This window comes from Vulpes vulpes, chromosome 15 (genome assembly GCF_048418805.1).
Source record: "Vulpes vulpes isolate BD-2025 chromosome 15, VulVul3, whole genome shotgun sequence".
Lineage (NCBI taxonomy): Eukaryota > Metazoa > Chordata > Mammalia > Carnivora > Canidae > Vulpes > Vulpes vulpes.
In genome coordinates, this window is record NC_132794.1 from 87,650,240 (window position 1) to 87,672,873 (window position 22,634).

At 36.5% G+C, this 22,634-nt stretch overlaps 1 protein-coding gene and 1 pseudogene across 8 annotated transcripts in view; one reads left to right on the forward strand and one right to left on the reverse strand.

Annotated features, from left to right (window-relative positions):
* The window catches only part of LCOR (ligand dependent nuclear receptor corepressor), a 142,823-nt gene that overhangs the window by 46,849 nt on the left and 73,340 nt on the right, over positions 1–22,634 (forward strand). The gene's annotated exons all lie outside the window — the stretch shown is intronic.
* On the reverse strand, positions 18,964–21,785 carry LOC112906870 (large ribosomal subunit protein eL30 pseudogene; annotated as a pseudogene).

Genomic DNA, 22,634 nt, shown 5'->3' on the forward strand with positions numbered 1-22,634 from the left:
ATTGTGAGTGGGCTCATGTTTGACATGGCTTATTTATTTATTTATTTTTCTGTAGGAATCTTATGTGGGCAGATCATGAGAACTTCTCTCTAGGGAAGATCTGCCTTTGCTTCTGCTTGCTGCCTCCCCTCTGCGCCACCCACACCCCTTTCGGAAACCCAGAGAAACTTAATTTTTATAGTTAGGGGATTCCTAGATGATTCAGTGGTTCACAAAGTGTGGTCCAGAGACTCCTGGGGGTCTTGGAGGTCAGACTATTTTCATAATAAGATTCAGATGTTATTTGCCTTTTCATTCTTCATTAGTGAAGCACTAGTGGAGTTTTCCAGGGGTTATCAGATATGATATCATTACTCTGATAGAGTGTGAGTCTTGTGTGTGTTGTTTAAATTTTTGTTTTAATTTATTTTTTTAAAGATTTTATTTATGTATTTGACAGCACAAGCAGGGGGAGCAGCAGGGAGAGGGAGAAGCAGACTCCCCACTGAACAGGAGCAAGCCTGACTTTGGGGCTTGATCCTAGGACTCCGTGATCATGACCAGAGTCATAGGCAGATGCTTAACCGACTGAGCCACCCAGGCACCCCCAATTTGTTTTTATTTTATTTTTAAGTAAACTTATTCTTAATGTGGGCTTGAACTCATGACCCTGAGATCAAGAGTTCTAAGTCCTCAGTAATTTTTAAGACTATAGAGTGATCCTGGAACTAAAATGTTTGAAAACTGTTGAAGTAGTATATATTTGAATTCCAAACCAATGTAAGTCACAAGCATGGGATTCAGTTTCTTCAGGGAGATTAGATTCCCTTATAGTCTCTCTACCTAGGAGGAGAAAAACAAAGATTGCTGAGTTCCATTTATAGAGATTCTGATTCAGTAGGTCTGGGTTGGGAACTAAGAAATTTTATTTCTAGGGAACAAATTGCCAGATGTTGATGTGGCAGGTCAGTGGCCCACACTTTTGAGTAGCATTGCTTTAGAGTCCTCAGTTTAACATCCTTAATTAAGGGCTCTCTTTTGTCCCTGCATCAGTGTTAAAAATCCAAATTACTAGGTTACCTATACTTAATCATCATCCATTCAGTGTATCAGCACACTCTTAGCTCTGTCTTCCAGCTTTTTTTTTTTTTTTTAAGGATTTTATTTATTTATTCATGAGAGACACAGACAGAGAGAGGCAGAGACACGGGCAGAAGGAGAAAGCAGGCTAGGGAGCCTGATGTGGGACTCTATCCCGGGACTCCAGGATCACACCCTGGGCCGAAGGCAGGCGCTAAACCACTGAGCCACTCAGGGATCCGTCTTCCAGATTATCTTTCATTTTTAGCACTTGAGGACTTTCCTGCCAACCTTTTGAGCTTAGCTATGCATTGAGAGAGAATGTGACTGTTTTTGAGATCAGGAGAAAGACAAGAGTATATATAGCCTTTACACAAATTTTATTCATTATAAATAAAATATCTACATTTTAAAAAAATATTTTTTAAGTTTTTAAAATCTCAACACCCCGGCACCCCCGGTGGCACAGGGCACCCCTAGTGGCGCAGCGGTTTAGCGCCGCCTGCAGCCCGGGGTCTGATCCTGGAGACCTAGGATCGAGTCCCGCGTCGGGCTCCCTGCATGGAGCCCGCTTCTCCCTCTGCCTGTGTCTCTTCCTCTCAGTCTCTCTCTCGCTCTGAATAAATAAATTTAAAAAAAAATGTTTAAAAAAAAAAAATCTCAACACCCAACATTGGTCTTGTTCACAGCCCTGAGATCAAGAGTCACACACTTCACTGAATAAGCCAGCCCAGGCACTAAAATATCATGTATTTTATCTAGAAATTTATAATAACAGGACTTTTAAGTTCTCTTGACATTTTTCTCTGATTAGTTTTGTCCCATCTATAAATCTATCACTGAGCAACTAGAAGTTTCCTATAAGTTTTTATAGGCCTTTTGGGATAACTTTCTTAAATAATACCTTGTTCGAGTAAGTGCAGTGCTTTATAGTTATTTAGAATATGATTTTTTATTTGAATATCCATATAGTTGTGTAAAGCTTTCAGAATTGGACTGTTTTGAGCTTAGTGTATAACAATAAATCTAAAATTACATTTTTAATAGTTTATTGACTTGTCATTTCTCTTTTAGCATTAGAATGTTAAGTATTTCTTAAGGCATTCATAAACTTGTACTGTGTGGTATTTTAAAGTGTATTCTACATTTTGTCAAAAGGAATGCTTTGTTAAAATATTTCTTGATATTATGTGTTCCTCTTAACAGTTTTGAAGATTGTCATATATTATTCTAGTCCTTTGTATTTGCTGTTCTTGAGCTACATACATAATTTTAAGAATCAATTGATCAGTATGTAGTAAGGATACTATTTAATACAGAAACTTTTCCCATTGGTATCCAGGAGTCTTGGTGTTCTCTTTTAAAAACAGTTATTTTTAGTAATTGTAGGTTCAGAGATTATACAGTGATATCTAGTACTCACTGATTATTCAGCGTCAGTTATTGTGTAAATAAATACACTTTGGTTTTTTTTCTTCTAAATGTATTAATTGTACTTATTCACTCAGAGTATTAGTTTCTCTTCTCTTCTGCACAGCCTTAAGAGATTTTACTGGAATGTTTATCTAGTCCTGTGTACCATTTGTAAACTTTATACTCTGCATCTCTCTGAACATTTGTAATAATTAGACTAAATGCTTAATTATGCTACCACTTACACTTCTCTAGTCAAGAGTACCCATTTGTTTCCTATTTTTTAAACCAGTCTTCTGGCCGTATCACCTTATATAGTCTTCAGTATAGTGAGAACTAAAAAATGCTACAGTATTCTGGAAATGTAACTATAATAAATAAGGCAAGAAAACTGACAAAGATGGATTGATTTGATCATTCTGATTCTCAAAGTGTGATATATCCTTTTTCCCTGTTCCTAAACTTTCTGGGATCTACAAGGTCAAAACTATTTGCATACTTACAGTAAGATATTATTTGCCCTTTGCACTGTGTTTGTGTTGACGTTTGTACTTCTGTTGTAAGAGTGTGGTGGCTAAAACTGCTGGTGCACAAATCAAGGCAGTGGCACCAAACTTTTGTCTTTCTAGTCTTTCACTGTCACACACACAGTTTAAAAAAAACAAAAAACAAAAAACAGTTTCACATAAGAATGCCCTTGATGAGACAGTGAGAAATGTTGCTTTTACAAAATCTGGACCACAAGTACATGTTGTGCTAATATTCTGTATGATGAAATGGAAAGTATGCATAAAGCACTTATGTGACTGTTTTGAGTTGTGAGCTAAACTAGGTACTTTTCTCATGGAACACTACTTTACTTGGAAGACTGTCTGACAGACTGGTTTTTCAGACTTAAGTATTTGGCCGACATTTTCTCAAAAATGATTGAAGTGAGCCTGTCACATCAAGGAAAAAAAAGTATGACCATTTTGGTGCCAGTGATAACATTCCAGCTTTCGGGAGAAAATTCAGAATACTAGAAAATATATTATCTTCCACTGTGAGTGTGACAACTTCAGTTAAAAACCTTTCTGTTTGTTTCTCCCTCTGTCTGTGTCTCTGCCTCTCTCTCTCTGTGTCTCTCATGAATAAATAAATAAAATCTTAAAAAATAAAAAAAGGGGGATCCCTGGGTGGCGCAGCGGTTTGGCGCCTGCCTTTGGCCCAGGGCGCGATCCTGGAAACCCGGGATCGAATCCCACATCGGGCTCCCAGTGCATGGAGCCTGCTTCTCCCTCTGCCTGTGTCTCTGCCTCTCTCTCTCTCTCTCTCTCTGTGTGACTATCATAAATAAATAAAAATTAAAAAAAAAAATAAAAAAATAAAAAAAGGGCAGCCTGGGTGGCTCAACAGTTTAGCGCTGCCTTCAGTCTAGGATGTGATCCTGGAGACCCGGGATCAAGTCCCACATCGGGCTCCCTGCATGGAGCCTGTTTCTCTCTCTGTCTGTGTCTCTCATGAATAAATAAAATCTTAAAAAAAAAAAAAAAAAACCTTTCTGTTGAAATTGGTGGTGATATTAACAAACTTTTTTTTGTGTATGTGAGATACTGTACAATGAAATATGTTTGGAGATCTACATAACTCAATGAATTAGCACTTTCCAAATGGCCAATACCTGATGTTTACAAATCAGGCATTAGTTAAAGATCCTTTCTAAGTGCAAAATGGACTAGTGGATTTTTTGTAATACATTTTTTTTTCAAATTAACATGCAGAAAAATCGGCATTTTTAAAAAAGATTTATTTGATAGAGAGCACAAGCAGAGGGAAGGAATAGGGGGAGAGGGAGAAGCTGACTCCCCACTGAGCAGGGGATCATGACTTGAGCCAAAGGCATGATGCTTAACCAGCTGAGCCACCGAGGCACCCCACATTTTGGGTTTCTGTGTATGGTATTAGATAAGAGTTCAACTTCATTCTTTTGCACGTGGTTGTCCAGTAGTCCCTGCATTGTTTGTTGAAAAGGCAATTCTTTCGCCCACTGAATAGTCCTAACATCCTTGGCAAAAATCAATTGAGCATTGATATGTGCTTTATATCTGGACACTGACTTCTATTCTCTTGGTCTATATGTTTATCTTTTGACAACACTATGGCTTTGTAATAATTTTTGTAATCAGGATGTGTGAATCCTCCAATTTTGTTTTGTTTTTTCAACTTTCTTCTAAACAAGGTTGTTTTGGCTGTTCGGGCTTCCTTGCAATTCCATTTGAATTTTAGGATCAGCCTGTCAGTTTCTGTAAAAAAACATAATTGAGATTTTGATAGGGATTACATTCAATCTATAGATTAGTTTTGCCAGGTATGTCAGGGGGTGTATTACCATCCTAACAATGTTAGGTTTTCTAATCTAAAAACATGGGATATCTTTCCATTTACTTAGGTTTTTAGTTTCTTCCAACATTACATGTGTAGTTTTTTTTTTTACATGTGTAGTTTTTAGTGTGCAAGTCTTTTACCTCCTTGATTAAATTTATTCCTAAGCATTTTATTTTTTTATACTATTATGGATGGAATTGTTTCCTTAATTTCAGATTGTTCATTTAGTGTATTTAGAAATACAACTGATATTTGGATGTTTCCTGTGTATCCTCCAACTTGGCTGAACTTGTTTTTTTTATTTATTTATTTATTTATTTATTTATTTATTTATTTATTTATTTATTTATTTATTTATTTATTTATGTTAGTCACAGAGAGAGAGAGAGAGGCAGAGACACAGGCAGAGGGAGAAGCAGGCTCCATGCACCGGGAGCCTGATGTGGGATTCGATCCCGGGTCTCCAGGATCGCGCCCTGGGCCAAAGGCAGGCGCCAAACCGCTGCGCCACCCAGGGATCCCCTGAACTTGTTTATTAAGTTCTTTTTTGTTTGTTTGTTTATTAAGTTCTAAAGTTTTTATGTGGATTCTTTAGAATTTTCTATATGTAAGAACATATCTGTGAAAAGAGGTAGTATTACTTTTTCCTTTGCGATTTGGATGCCTTTTAATTACCTAATAGCCCTGGCTAGAACTTCTGGCAATGTTGAATGAACATCTTGTCTTGTTCTTTATTTTAATGGAAGCTTTTTAGTCTTTTACCATTGAGTGTGTTAGTCATGAGTTTTTCATAGATGCCCTTTATCAGGTTGTGAAAGCTCCTTTCTATTCCTAGATTATTGAGTGTTAGCATGAAAGAGTGTTGGAATTTGTCAAATGTTTTTTCTGTGTCAATTGAGATGATCATGTTATTTTTCCCTCCTTCATTCTATTAATATGGTGATTGATTTTTTTTTTTAGTTGATTGAGCCACCTGTGCATTCTGGGGATAAATCCATGGTGTATAGTCTTCTTAATACACTGTTGAATTTGGTTTGGTAGTGTTTTGTTGAGGATTTTTTCATCTATATTCATGAGAGATCTTGGTCTGTGGTTTTCTGGTGAAGCCTTTGTCTTATGGTATTAAGATAATAACCAACTTTATGGTATGAATTAGGAAGTATTCTTTCCTCTTCTATTTTTTGGAAGAATTTTGAAGAGCATTGTATTATTCTTTAAATGTTTGGGAGAGTTTATCACTGAAGCCATGTGGGTCTTGATCTCTTGTTATAAATCAGATTTTTTATTACTTCTTGAGTCATCTTTTGGTAGTTTGTAGGATTTGTCCATTTTATCTGTGTTATCTATTTGTTGGTCTACAGTTGTTCATAGTATTTTCTTCCAATCTTTTATATTTCTGTAAAGTCAGTAGTGAGGTCCCTGCTTTTGTTCCTGGTTTTAGTGAATGGAGTCTTCTCTCTTCTGCTTCTTGGTCACTCTAGCTAACGGTTTGTTAATGTATAACATTGCATTTTTTTCAAAGAAGGTTTGTTTTTACTGATTTTTTTCTTTTTTAAAATCTTTGCCCTTTATTATTGCCTTTTTTGTTTGCTTTTTTACATTTCGTTTCTTCACCTTTTTCTAGTTCTTTGAGGTATAAAGTTATTGATTTGTGGTATTATTTTTTTTTAAGATTTTATTTATTTATTCCTGAGAGACGCAGAGAGAGAGAGAGAGAGAGGCAGAGACACAGGCAGAGGAAGAAGCAGGCTCCATGCAGGGAGCCGGACATGGGACTCCGTCCAGGGTCTCCAGAATCACGCCCTGGGTTGAAGGTGGCGCTAAACCGCTGAGCCACTCTGGCTGCCCTGTGATACTCTTTTTTTTTTAAAGATTTTATTTATTTATGAGAGACACAGAGGCAGAGGGATGGGCAGGCTCCCTGCGGGAAGCCCGTTGTGGGACTTGATCCCGGGACTTCCAGGATCACTTCCTGGGCTAAAGGCAGGCGCTCAACTGCTGAGCCACCCAGGGAGCCCATGATAGTCTTTTTTAATGAAGGTGTTCAGAGTTGTAGATTTTCCTCTGAGCGTTGCTTTTGCTGCATCCCAGATGTTTTGGCATGTTGTGGCTATTTTTAATTCTTCTTACTGTATTTTCTAATTTTCATTTTGGTTACCTTTTTTGACTCATTGGTTAAGAATGTGTTGTTTAATTTCCACATATTTGTGAATTTTCCAATTCCCCAATTCTTGATTCTAATCTCATTGCGTTACTGTTGGAGAAGATATTTCCTGTGATTTCCAGATTTTTAAATTTATTGAGGTTTTGTTTTTTGTTTTTTGTTTTTTTGTGTGTGACCTAACATGGTCTGCTGTGGAGAATGTTTCACGTGCACTGGAGACAAATGTATATTCTGCTTTTGTTGGGTGCTGTGTTCTTTGTATGTCTTTTAGGTTGATTTATGATGGTGTTCAAGTCCTCTTTCCCTTGTATCTTTTACCTGTTTTCATCCATTGCAAGTGAGATGCTGAAGTCTATAATTATCGTTGAGCTGTTTCTCTCTTCAGTTTTATCATTTTTTTTGTTTAATAGGTTTTGGGGCTCTGTTGTTAGGTGCATTTATGTTTTTAATCGTTAAATCTTCTTAATAGATTGACTCTTTTATCATATATCTTTGTAATGAGTTTTAACATATATTTTCTGTGATATCAGTGTATGCAGTCCATTTCTCTTTCTTGCTATTTTCATGTAGTGTCTTCTTTCACTTTCAAAGTCTTGGTGTCTTTGGATCTAAAGTGAGTCTCATGTTGACAGCATATAGTTGGATTGTGTTTCTTTTATCCATTCTACCCATCTCTGCCTTTTAATTGGAGAGCTTAATCTGTCCATTTATATTTAATGTAATTACTGTTAAGGATCTTTGTCATTTTGCTGGTTTTTACATGTCTTCTATCAGTTTGTTCTCAAAACCCTCCATTACGGCTTTCTTTTGCATTATATACTTTCTAGTATACCTTTTTTAACCCCCCCCCTTTTTTTACTGTTTTTTTTTTTTTTTTTTTTTGGTGTGTGTTTTTAAAAATATTTTATTCATTTATGAGAGAGAGAGAGCGCGAGCCAGAGACATAGGCAGAAGGAGAAGCAGGCTCCGCTCCGTGCAGGGAACCCAATGTGGGATTTAATCCCAGGACCCCAGGATCATGACCTGAGCTGAAGGCTGACATTCAGCCATTGAGCCACCCAGGCATCCTTTAAGGTTTTATGGTTTTTTTCTTAGTGCTTACCCTGGGGATATATAATTAACATCTTAATTTATAAAATTCTATTCCAAATTAATAACAACTTAGTTACAATAGTATACAAAATACTTGGCTCCTATGTAATTCTGTCCCCTTATTTTATGCTGTTATTGTCACAGATTACATCTTTATGCGTTATATGCCCAGCAACATAAGTTAATTTTTTTCTTTCTCTTTCTTTCTGGTGCAAAAATTATGGTTTTATTAAAGCATAGGGACAGGACCTGTGGGCAAAAAAAGAGCTGTTGCCTTTGTTGGTGCTTGCTGTCTCTAAGTTAATTTTTTTCAAATGAAAAAGATTTAATATAAAGATTCAGGATTCACATCACAACAAATCATAAAATTGAATACCCTTCACTTAATAAAAGTTCAACTTTAGCATTCTTTTTCTACTTGTCCTGCCATCTTTTTTCCTGTGCTTTGCTGTAAGTTTCACCCCACCTCTTCCTGACTATGGTTACATTGACAGATTCCTTCCCTCTCCCCAGCAGTTTAGAAAGTCTACTCCTACATAAGCTATGATGATTAGCATTAATTTTAATATGCTCTTTAACTTTACCAACATCTAGGTAGTATCTGTAGTCTTCCTTTCCCCTATTTCCCAAGTACACTGTTAGCTAGCTGCCCGTTCTCCTAGGTAGAAATGTGGCATTGTGTTTTCCAGTTTTCCTTGTTGATTTTCACACCCGTCAACATAAACTTATAGTTGCATGTAGCTGTCTTTTAAATCCTAAGGGGAAAAAAAAGAGGAGTCACTAAAATACAACCTCCTTCCTTTCTTTCCTTCCTCGAACACTCCTTCCTTTCCTTATATTATTTGTAATATAGTGCTTCTACTACAGTTTCAGATAGTCTTCCAGTTTGAAAATATTTGATTATCCTAATTGTTTTTTTTAGGTTAAAACTATTTTATAGCCAAGAAATGTGAAGAATAAATAAGACAACTTACCTAAGGCCACAGAACTGTTAAAAGGCAGTTAGAAATTTGAACCTAGGTTATCTGGCTCCAGAACCACTAGTCTTTTACTTTCTGAGTATAAGTGTTGATTCTATTAACATTATAACATTGAGTGTAGAATTCAGTAGGATACTTAAAACATATGCATTCATGTTGAAAATTCAGGACGGATAACGTGAGGGACATTGGGAGTCAATTGAAAGGAAAGATAACAATTGGGAGGGGCTTTTGATCTGTTGCCCTGAAGACAAAGCAGGATAAAGACTACTGAGATTTGAGAGAAGGCTTTTTAGACAGAAGGAACAGGATGAGAAGAGGGATTAAGACAAGCAACAGCAAGTTGTATTCAAGAAACAGAATAGTTGAGTGTGCTTGAAGGAAACTAGGAGAGACAGTGTTAAAAAGGTTCATTTCTGGAATGATTTAAAAGTCAAACTTCATAGTTTGGATTTTATTCTGCAGGGTGTATGTAGTCATTGTACGTTTTTGAGCAGAAGAAGACTATGAAGAATTTACTTTATATGGGGACGCCTGGGTGGCTCAGCGGTTTGGCGCCTGCCTTCAGCCTAGGGCGTGATCCTGGAGACACAGGATGGAGTCCCATGAGTCCCATTTTGGGTTCCCTACATGGAGCCTGCTTCTCTCTCTCTGCCTGTGTCTCCACCTCTCTCTCTGTATCTCTCATGAATAAATAAATAAAACATTAAAAAATATATAAAAAAGAAAAAGAATTTGCCTTATATGTAAATATGTATATAAATATGAAGGCTAATTCAGACTTTGGTGTTATTTAAAATTTTGGAAAATATGGAAGCTTATTTAAGTGGGAACCAGATTAAAGTTTGCTCTTTTGTACTGCCATATATGAAGGTATGTTAGAGATATGTTAAAAAGTAGTGATTTTTAAAAAAATGCATATTAGAAATATTTAAGGAAATATATTTGATTATATTGAAAGGCATGTGCTTCCTTTTAAGATCATCTCTTGTATGAGAGGTGGAGTGCTTCTACTACAGTTTCAAATAGTCTGGTATGATATGCGTTTATATTAATTCCATGTCATATGCTAGTTTAGATCAGCTGTAATATTTTTTGAATGTTTACAACTAAGTTGTTTGCCAGACACTGGAAATATAACCATAAATGAGACTTGGCCATATTTTCATTCTCTGTTTCTTCCTAATTGGTATACATTGGAATACTCCAGTATTCAGTCCTTTCCCTCTTTTCATTTTATCTGCCCATATTAACTGAATGTGATCTCCTCTAGTTCTATGGCTCTAAATTCTATCTCTACTTGGAGATTTCCAGTTTTATATCCTAATCCTAGTGTATCCTTTTAACTTCATACACACCTATCCAGGTGCCTCCTTCACATATCCACTTTGATTTCTAAGACACATGTTACATTTAATGTGTCCAAAATAAATGAGATTTCTCTCTGCCAAACTTGTTTCTCCTTTAATCCTCTCTGTCTTAGGAAGTTACATTACTATTCACCCAGTTTTCAAACCAAAAGCCTAAGTACTGTTTTTAACACCTTTCCTTCCCATTCCATAACTAGTGCATCATCAGAGCAAGTTGGTTTTATCTTCAAAATGTGTTCTGTATCCAGCCATTGCTCTCTACCTTCATGACTTCCATACTTGTTCTAGCCACCATTTATCTTGTGCCAAAGCTATAGTAATAATAGTCCTTTAATGTTGTTTTCCTCATAATCCGTTATCTGTGCACCCACCTGGTGATCTTAAACAATATAAATATGCTTGTGTTACACCTCCATCAGTACCCAAATGTAAAGCTAGATGACTTGTTAAATTCAAAATCCTAACTATGGCCTACAGGATCTTACCTCTAGATTTCTGACTTCATCTTCTACTTTCTACCTTACTCACTTTGCTAAGACCATTCCAGCTTTTTTGCTTTCCCAAATATACCATAGCTCATACTATATGCTGCTTCAGCACTGTTCCCTGTCTAGAATATTCCTACCTTGGGTATTCCTCACTTCATTCAGTACTCAAAAATGTTGCTTCTTAAAGTCTTTTCCTGACCTCTCTAAGGAATCTCTTCTTAAGTCCCTGCCTAACATTTCCCGGTGTTCCATATCCATTAGGGTTTATCAAGACTTAGTTGTTATCCTGTTACTGTGCTTTTTTTTTCTTCAACCATTACTATTTCTACTTCTCCTTATCATACATTTATCATCATGATCATCATCATTTATATCATTTGTCTTCCTTGCCAGAATTACGAAGTTCCATAATAGGAACTATTGTCTGTACTGTTCACAGCTGCATCCCTAATGTCTGACTCATAGTAGACACTCGATATCTATATGGTTCTGGTTCGCCAAGAAAAGGAGGCACAGAAATAATTGAAAACCTTTTTTACTTTATTTAACCTAAAAAAACAAGAGAGCAAAAGAAATTGCCAGTCTCCCACCTTGTATTACATTTTTTGTATGTTTGAGAAAATATGTAATGACAACGGCTATTATGAATTCAGTAATGCTTTTTAAGGAAATATGTATTTTGTTCATGGCATAATGGCGTTTGGAGAAATAGTGGCTGTATATACAAGCACATTTTTATTTAATTTACAGACAGTGCTCATATGGATTTACTGACCTTGTAATGACGGAGTTCCTCTAAGGAATTGTGGCCCACAGATTGTGAACTCCTGGTGTAATTGACTCATTCCTAATCAACTTCAGATTTGCATTTAAATGGCTTCTTTTTAGCATAATTACCCTACCCAAGACAGTTTGATATAACAGAAAAAATGAACCCAAACTGCCCTTGGATTTCCAAAGAATTAAATTCATCTGACCTAGCTACTTACTACCTTTGTGCTTTTGGTTACTGAACATCTTGAAATCTCATTTATGGCATTATATATGTAAATATAATTATATGAAATTATTTTGGTAATGTTCCAGCTACTCAATACATATTCCTTTTCCCTTCTTAATGTAGTAATACCGCTGTTTTTCAGGACCTCATCTTTCTCAATTTATTTGTCTTTACTGTGATTACAGCTTTGTACAGAAAAACGTGTTCTGTCATCTCTGTTCATGGACCAGTAAAACAAGCCATTAATTATGTTCTGGTTTTAGTTCATAGATACAGGGAACTTAGTTGAGTTGGAACAGAAAATCATCCCTTTTTTTTTATCAGATACCAATTACGCTTCTGTTTTATTTACTTTATTTAACTATTTCTTTGGGTCTTTAACATGCCAGACAAAAAATGGAGTCATTCTTTTTTTAAAAAAAATATTTTATTTATTCATGAGAGAGAGGCAGAGACACAGGCAGAGGGAGAAGCAGGCTCCATGCAGGGAGCCCGGTGTGGGACTCGATCCATAACTCCGGGATCAGGCCCTGAGCCAAAGGCAGAGGCTCAACAGCTGAGCCACCCAGGCATCCCAAAATGGAGTCATTCTAAATAGAATATCTCAAACCACTCAGGTAAATAAAAGAGTATAGGAATTAGGAAGTGTATGTTTATATTCATTCAACAAACATTTATTGACTATAGGTTAAGGAATAGACTGATATAAGAGAAAGATAAATAAACTCCAGTTCTTTGCTCAAAATCTAGTGGAAAAAATGCCAAAAATAGGGATCCCTGGGTGGCTCAGTGGTTTGGCCCTGCCTTTGGCCCAGGGCGCGATCCTGGAGACCCAGGGTCAAGTCCCACGTTGGGCTCCCTGCATGGAGCCTGCTTGTCTCTCTCTCTCTCTCTCTCTCTCTCTCTCTCTCATGAATAAATAAATAAATAAAATCTTTTTAAAAAATTGCCAAAAATAATTACAGTATAGTTTATAATAGTGCAAGTAGCACCGATGAGGATGTTCCTAACTTTGGGGCTTGAGGGATGAGATAAAGGGTGCCTCAGAATGAACTAGATTGAGAGTTGTAGGAGAACCTCTAGGCAGAGGACATGCTATGCTTAAAAGGCATGGAAGCATTGACATGTATGTAGTAATTGATAAATCAGTCTGACTAGAGCATAGTGTATGTAGATAGAAAAGGTGTCAAGGGAGATGGAAGAGGTAGTTTGAGACTAGACAGTCAGTGATCTTGGATGTCATCCAGGAATTTGAAGTCCTCACTAGTATTAAAAACCATTGAAGGTTCTTAAAACTGAGAAAAGATGGAAGAAGTTTGGCAGCAGTGTGAAGAATGGATTCTGTTGAAAATTGGTGGTATAGAGGATGCTGGAATAGTAAAATTAATGAAAAGTTAGGTTATTAATAGGTAGTGGGTGACTTGAAAAGAGCCTGGGTTGTAGAATCACAGTCCTGGTTTTAAACCTTGGCTTTGCCTCTTTGTAGTTGTAATGAAAAAAATTAGCTTCTTTGATTTTCCACTTTCTTATCTGTATGAGGTTGTAATAATACTTCACAGCGTTCCTCTGGAGATTTTGTTAGTTACAGTGTGTATGAAGTACCTGATAGAGTGCTTGCTTGATGCCAGCTAAGGACTCAATGATATTCTGAACTACATACACTGTAATCATTAAGGTAAAAAAATGGTGAAGGCCTCAATTTAGGGGTGGAAGGGAGAATAGATTTGGATAGATCTTTCTGAATTAGAATGAATAGGACTCACTGACTGGAAGACTTGATGACTCATTTAGGGAAAGAATGGAATCAGACAGATTTGTAATCTGAATAATTTGGGATGAAGGGTTTAGGGATGTCATTTTTCTGGCAAGAAATACAGGAGGAATCACTGGTTGAGCTGAGGTAAAAGAAGTGAAATGATTTTGATTTGGACTTTCTGAGGTATTTGGGATATCTTGGTGATGATGTGAATGAAGCAGGCAGTTAGCAATAAGGTCTGGGGCAAGAGATAAGAGATTGGAGAGTTATCAGTATATGCATGGCAGCAGAAATGTGTGTAAATCTTAATGGCAGGGCATATATTTTAAATACATTCTCTATTCCCACACTACTGAGCTCTGTAATAATACTTGATTGGTTCTTGTTATTAAATGTGTGAGATTTAAAAAATAGTATCTTTTAGGGTGGCTTTGTATAAAAAAAGATAATGCATAGTCACTTTGACTTCTAATTTAAGGTTCACTTTACCTAGTCATAAATTTAGAACCTAGTTCTCCTAAAATACAGATCTTGCTCTAATTTTAAACTTGTAATAAATATTTTAACTTTTTAAAAAAGATTTTATTTATTTATTCATGAGAGATGGGGGCAGGGCAGAAATACAGGCAGAGGGAGAAGCAGGCTCCATGCAGGGAGCCTGATGTGGGACTTGATCCCGGGACTCCAGGATCATGCCCTGGGCCAAAGGCAGGCACTAAACCGCTGAGCCACCCAGGGATCCCTAGTTTAACTTTTTAAAACATTTTAATCTGTAACTGTGAATTAAAATTTTTATATTTAAGATTTTTTTAAAATTCATTTGAGAGAGAGCGAGCACAAGCAGGAGGGAGAGTCAGACAGAGAGGGAGAGGATGACTCTTCACCCAGCAAGGAGCCTGATGCAGGGCTTTATTCTAGGACTCTGGGACCATGACCTGAACTGAAGGCAAATGCTTAACCAACTGAGCCACCCAGGCACCCCAAAACATTACAGATATTTATCAATCAAGATTACTTATTATAATTATTATTTTTAAAGATTTTATTTATTTATTCATGATAGACACAGAGAGAGAGAGAGAGAGGCAGAGACACAGGCAGAGGGAGAAGCAGGCTCCATGCAGGGAGCCCCAAGCGGGATTTGATCCCGGGACTCCAGGATTACGCCCCGGGCCAAAGGCAGGCACTAAACCGCTCAGCCACCCATGGATCCCAAGATTACTTATTATTAACAGCTTTATTGAGATATAATTTACACACCTTATAATTCACCCATTTTTTTTAAACTTTTTTTTTTAAATTTTTATTCATTTATGATAGTCACACACACACACACAGAGAGAGAGAGAGAGAGAGAGAGAGAGGCGCAGAGACACAGGCAGAGGGAGAAGCAAGGCTCCATGCACCGGGAGCCGGACGTGGGACTCGATCCTGGGTCTCCAGGATCGTGCCCTGGGCCAAAGGCAGGAGCTAAACCGCTGCGCCACCCAGGGATCCCCTAATTCACCCATTTTAAGTGATTTTTATTATATTCACAGACTTGTGTAACAATTACCAAAATAAAATTTTAGAATGTATCTATCACTTCAAAAAGAAATAAGGTGTCCATTTGTAGTCATTCCCATTTTCACTCCTAGCTGTAGGAAACCACTAACCTACTTTCCATAGATTTGTCTTTTCTGGACATTTAAAATAAATGGAATCTCATATAGTATTGTCTTTTATTTCTGGCTGTTTTCACTTAGCATAGGCTTTGAAATCCATCCATACTGTAATAACATTCCATTTGTATTATGCTGAATTACTTCTTAATACAAAATAATTAAAGGATTAGTTCCCTTAAATCATTCTTATACTTAATGTTTTCTTTAGAGCAAAAATAGGAAAACCTGAGAATAAGTGAATTAAGCTTCTGTCGTAAGTTAGAAAAAAAACAACAGAATAAACCCAAAGACAAAGAAAGATAATAAAACTTAGAGTGAAAATGGATGAACCAGGGGCACCTGGGTGGCTCAGTCGGTTAAGCACCAGCCTTTGGCTTAGGTCATGATCCCAGGGTCCTGGGATTGACCCCAGTGTCGGGCTCTCAGCTCAGAGGTAAGTGTGCTTCTCCCTCTCCTTCTGCCTTTTCCCCTGACTTGTGTTCTTTCTCTCTCACTCAAATAAACAAAATCTTAAGGAAAAAAAAGAAAATTAACCAGGAAACAAAGAAAGGATAGAGAAGATAAAAAATTCAAAGGTGAGTTGGGGGTGGGTAGTGGGGAATAAGAAAATACTGTGACAAGATTGATCAAGGAATAAAAGACAAAAATACTGTTACAAAAATTGAAGGCTAAGGAGATAAAGTAGGAGATTTAAAAGATAAGAGATTTATAGCATTACGTATAATAGCCAAAAGGTGGAGGCAACCCAAATGTCCATAGATAAGATGAATAGATTACGAAAATATAATCTATGTATTAATGGCATGTTATTCAGCCTTAAAAAGGAAGGGAATCCTGTCACATGTTGCAGCATCCATGAACCTTGAAGACATTATGCTAAGGTAGAATAAACCAGTCACAAAATGACAAATACTGTGAGATTCTACTTAAGAGGTAGGTAGAGTAGCCACATGCATAGAGACAAAAAAATAGAATGGTGGTTGGCAGAGCTGGGTTAGGGGGACTAGGGAGTAATTGTTTAATAGTGTTTCAGTTTTCCAGATGAAAAAAGTTCTGCAGATGGATGATGTAAAAACAAATATATTTAATGATATACTTAATGTCTAAAATGGTAAATTTTATATTATGTATATTTTACAAGTACAAAAAAGAATGAAAATACTACCAACACTCATGCCAATATTTTGAAATTAAAGAAAACTATAACTTGCCAAAAGCTGACTCAAGAAGAAATACAAAGCTCGAATGGTTCTATAACTATTAAATAAGTTTAATAGTTCCAGCTCTTCTCTCAAAGAAAATACCCCAGTTGGTTTTACATGTGGGTTCATCTTTTTTTTTTTTTAAGATATTATTTATTTATTCGTGAGAGACCCACAGAGAGAGGCAGAGACGTAGGCAGAGGGAGCCTGCTGCGGGACTCCATCCCTAGACCCCAGGGATCACGCACGCCCTGAGCCAAAGGGAGACACTCAAACCACTGAGCCACCCAGGTGGTCCCTCATGTGGGTTTATCTTAACTTTTAAGGAAGAGAGTAGAGTTATTTCTATGAAGTCAGATACTAAACCCAAACAGAGAGACATTATGAGAAAAAAGTTACAGGTCTGTTTTACTCATGAAACAGATTACCCATTTAGTAAAAGAAACAATTCTTTATTATTTTGTTTTATGCCTTTATCTTTGAATTCTTCTGATAGTGTTATTGCCACCTAGTTTATTGCTTTCTTTCTTGTTTTCTCATATCTTTGCCTCTTCAGTTTCAACATATGTGTCACTTTAAGCTCATTATAAACTGCATATTGCTGTACCCTATGTGACAACCTTTCACTCAATCCAGTCAGTTAATATTTACTGGAGGTAACGTGTACCTCTTTGATATTCTTCCTGAAATTGTTTTTTGTGTTTCTTATTTAGTATGCTTGCTTTTTGTTTAATTTTTACTTTTGTAGTTGACCTTTTTTTTGGTTACTGTTCTTTATTTCTTCTGGTGATTTGGAATTCTTCATCTTTACTCATTTTAAGAAAACTTATCTTAAGCTTACATTTCCTTAACATCAAAGATGAGTGACTATTACACATTGATCCCTCATCTCACATACACACTTGATCTTAACACACTTTATTACTTAAGCATATCTTATTCTTACTTCTTTACCTAAGATTTCATTGTAATAATTTGGGATGTTATTCCTAAATCATTCATTTAAAAATTATATTGTGTTCACCAATTAAAGAATCTTTTAAATTAAACCAAATCCCTGTATTAGTAAAATTTCTTACACTTAACTATATACTGGTATGTTGCTTACCATTTTTTATATAAACAAATTTTTTTAAGATTTTATTTTTTTTCTTTGAAAGAGCGAGCAGGGGCAGAGGGGAGTGGGAGAAGCACACTCTCCATTGGTCAGGGAGCCCAGTGTGGGCTTGATCCCAGGATTCCGGGATTGTGACCTGAGCTGAAGGCAGATGCTTATTAACCATCTGAGCCACCCAGGTGCCCCTAAACAGTGTTTTCTTAGGAAGTCTTTGTTCTGAATCATTTTTTATTAGCTAAACTACTTTAAGTAACTTACCCCAGTGTGAATGCTGTCCTGCTTTTCAAATCAGAACATATCCAGTAATTTCTTTCTTTTACCTATGCCTTTTTGAAAATAGACTGGCTAAAAAAAAAAGTATGTTGTTTTCTTTTTGTTTTGTTTTACACTCAGAATTTTGTGAACATATTTCCATTGGCTTTTAGCATTTACTTTTACTGATGTAATGACTGACAGTCTAAATCCCTTTTCTCTTAAGGAAAAAGGAAAATCTTCCCTTATTTGGAGCTTTTAAACTTCTATTCTTGAAATTGAGATATTTTACCAGGAAAGTACTATGTATACATGCTTTTCCTCCTTGAGTATTCTGCACTAATATTTCTCAGAGCCCACTTTTTTAAAAGATTTTATTTATTTACTCATGAGACACAGAGAGAGAGAGAGAGAGAGAGAGAGAGAGAGGCAGGCAGAGACACCGGCAGAGGGAGAAGCAGGCTCCATGCAGGGAGCCCGACGTGGGACTTGATCCCAGGACTCCAGAATCATGACCTGGGCCGAGGGCATTGCTAAACTGCTGAGCCACTGGGGCTGCCCTCAGAGCCCACTTGATATGAAGACTCAAGATAGTATTTAGCATTAGGGAGTTTTCTTCTTCTCTACTTTCCTTTTCAAAAAATTTTTAAAAAATTTATATTCTTTGCTTTTTCTTGTTCTGAAAATCCTGTATTATTTTTTTTTTAAGATTTTATCTATTTATTCATGAGAGACAGAGAGAGAGAGAGAGAGAGAGAGAGAGAATGGCAGATACATAGGCAGAGGGAGAAGCAGGCTCCATGCAGGGAGCCTGATGTGAGACTGGATCCCGGACTCCAGGATCACACCCCGGGCTGAAGGCGGCACTAAACTGCTAAGCCACCAGGGCTGCCCATCACGTTTTACATTATTGAATGTCCTGGCCACCTCATGATTTCTGGGTCTTTAGATTCACTATATATTATTAGGATATTTCTTAAGTTAGTTTTCTTTTCCTTTTTTTTTTTTTTTTTTAAAAAAAAAAAAAAACAAGCTATGGCCAGTTTTATTAAAGAAAAATTTTGCATGATTTACTTTTCACCAGTATGTTCTGGCATGCTTCTAATGATATCAGAATCACCTGGATCAATGATAGCCAGTGTACATACTCTGTAGTATTTACCACATGCTGTGCCCAATTCAATATTATTGCCGCTGTAGTGATGGACACCGGTTTTGGCCAACATGGCGTAGTATTCTATTTCAGATTTCCTCAAAGCCGGGCAGTTGTTTGCCAGGATGACCGATTTCGCTTTGCCGTGTCTGATCATTTTCAGGGTCTGCTTGTACCCCAGCACATACTTTCCACTTTTCACAACCAATTGGAGCCTAGAGTTGATCAACTCCAGTGACTTTTTCGTCCTTTGCGGCCACCATCTTCCTGCCTTAGATGCAGGATGGCCCCCACCAACAGCAGCTGCCTTAAGTTAGTTTTCTAAATCAGTAATTTATTATATATATTTTTTCTACATAATACCTCTATTTGGTTATTTGGACAGTTTTTTCTTTTTTCCTTCTCTCCCAAGCACATATTCTCTACTTTTTTCAAAGTGGTATGGTCTTTTTAAAGTGCTGTTCTTGGGTGCCTGGGTGGCTCAGTTGGTTAAGTGTCTGTCTTCAGTTCAGGTCATGATCCCAGGGTCCTGGGATCAAGTCCCACGTTGGTCTCCCTACTCAGTGGGGAGTCTGTCCTGCTATTTCTTCCACTCCCTCTATTTGTGCTCACTCTCTCGCTCTCTGTCAGATAAATAATCTTTAAAAAAATAAGGAAAAAATAAGATATTCTTCCCTGGTCCCAGTAGAAATACTATTTATACTTTTTCTTCTAGTATTTTTTTTCTTCATTAATTCTGTTTCAGTTTGGGCCATTAGTTGTAATTGGATTATTGTTTCTCTTCATTGTATCAAGTCAGGTTTTTACTTTTTTCATTAGTTCATGTGCTTGGTAATTTGGAGAGTGAAAAGTGTGCCATAAATGGGCTCTTCAGAAAGCATGGGCTAAGAGCAGATGCTCAGGGAGAGAGGAAGAATTCTTGGTGAACATAGTTGTCCAGCACTGGTGGGGGAGGAGGTGGATTGCCTTAAGTAATGAGAAGAGGAGCCTGGCTTTTCTTTATTACCTATAGAAGTCCATTCACATTTCTTTGGTTATACAGTACACTGGGAAAGCTGGAAACATCTGTAGAAAGGGGTTCTTTGCCTTATATTACCTTGGATAAAATAGAAATGATTATACAATCTAGTGCTTTTCAGTTGTTTTGGGGTTCCCTTATAATGGAGTTCAGTCTGGTGATGGCAAGTTATATACCTGAATTTTAAGCAAAGAACTCCAGATACTGTCAGTCCCCTCTTTACCAGGGTATTAGTTGATGATTGTTACCAGCAAGTACCGCCAAACTAGTATTATATAAAATGATACTGTTAGAGATTGAACTCTTTTACACCAAGCATCAAGTTTTACAAGATACCAAGGACCTTGATGTAAAAATTGCTAGTTTTCTGTTGTGTTCCTAGTTTTCTTTGAGTGCCTTTTTGTTTCTCAAACTGCTAATCTCTATACTCTTACCTCAGAGAAAAGGTTCCCAAGACTCGTGAGCCATTTTTTCATTCCATCCATAATATTTTCTTTATTTCAGAAGTACAGGCTATATTGCTTATTGAAGTTGATTATGATTTGATACGGTGTTGTCCTGTTAATTTTTCATAACTTGCATTTCCTTTATTGGTTACAAATAAAGAGGGTAACGAGTATGATTTTGGTTGAAGAGGGAATATATGAAAATTTTTAATCTTTTGTTTTTGAGAGCTATATGATTAAATTAGAAGCTAAAAACCAGACATGTAGAGTCCTAGGATAAGAGAAAAAAAAAATGTGGGAAACAGGAAGACCTGTCTAGCCTTCCTAGAGTGTTAAATCTCCTTGAGGAGATAAGACATAAATGTATGAAAAGAAAAGAAAAAAAAAAGGTTTAGATAGCCTATGGCAAATTTTATTTTACAGAATACTTGCATTAGACAGCACTTCACATGTGATGGAAAACAAAACATAAACAATTGACATTTATTTAAAAGATAAGAGTGATAAGTGAATTCTGAGGGTAAGAAAACTGGAAACCCAAGCTTCATGAGGGCAGGTACCATGTCTGTTCACCATTGCCTAAGTGCCTACCACTGTCCCTGATAGGTAGTAGGCTGTCAGTTAATGTATAATGAATAAAACTTATGTATTTATTGAACAAATTGAAGAGTACCTTGAAGAAGATGCAAAGGCTTGAGAAAATATTAGGAATTAGAAGTGATGACCAGCTACATCAGAATACTAATGTGAATGGATCTGTGAGAATTGAGAACAAAGTTCTGAGAAATAAGGCTTCTAATGGTAGTTCAGAGCCAAATTATAAGAAGCTTTGGTTGTTGGGCTTAAGAATTTTGGATTTGTTTTTTAAGTAAAGTAGAATTTCTCTGAACAGATTGTCAAAAAGCAGTGTTTTAGGAATAGTCTGAAACCACAGTGGTTGCTGTGAGGAAGAGACTGGAGACCAACTTTGAGATCATTTGTAATGTTGGACAGGAATTCTTTGGACACTAGTTATGTCCAAAAAGTATTAATATTTCCTTGTATGTAACATATAACATAAAGATGCTTTATAAGCCCTAGTGACTGAACATAATGACATAGCTGTCTTTTTCAGTATTTATTTAATTTTCCATGGCATTTTGTTATTGATCTCATGGCTTTTCTGTGAGATCATGTTATAAATTTTGAATACATTTATTCTTCCTTTACTTACCTTTTGTTAATGTCAAGTATAGCACATGAGCCATTTCTTGTTGCTATGCAACTACTAAATTCAATATTTAATAGTAATAAAACTGAGTAGCATTAAATTCAGTTAATAAAGAGTAGCAAAATATAGCTTTATAGTTTGTAATCGGCAATATTTGTAAGGTTTAACGTATGTTACAGATATGAGCAATATAAGAGTGACCTATTTACAGTTGCTTTTCTGATTAGAATTAATTATGATTAAAATACTAGTTTTTTTCCTGTTTGATTCCCTTTGGTCTTTCCCTTTCAGGGTTGGTTGGTTGGTTTGTTTGTTTCTTTCTTTCTTTCTGAGATTTTATTTATTTATTTATTCATTCATTCATTCATGAGAGACCCAGAGAGAGAGAGGGAGGCAGAGACACAGGCAGAGAGAGAAGCAGGCTCCATTCAGGGAGCCCGACGTGGGACTCGATTCTGGGTCTCTAGGATCCCGCCCTGGGCTGAAGGCTAACGCTAAGCTAAACCACGACGCTAAACCTCTGAGCCCCCCCCCCGGGCTGCCCCCTTTCAGGGTTTTTTGATACGTGATTCAGTTTTTGTTAGTGTCTTTGTGTTATTGATGGAGTTTTTATTCTTTTTTCTTATTCCAAATTCTGTTATCTTTTATAATTTTTATAATTGTCTCTCTCAAAGCTTTTATTTGCTTTTTTTTTTTTTTTTTGGTTCCGAGTATTTCTTGCTACATTTACATTTTGCCTTTTCAAGAATTTATACTTACTCTAAAATTTCAATCTTTCTTGTTATTTATTTATTTAAAGATTTTATTTATTTATTCATGAGAGATAGAGAGAAAGAGAGAGAAAGAGGCAGAAACACAGGCAGAGGGAAAAGCAAGCTCCATGCAG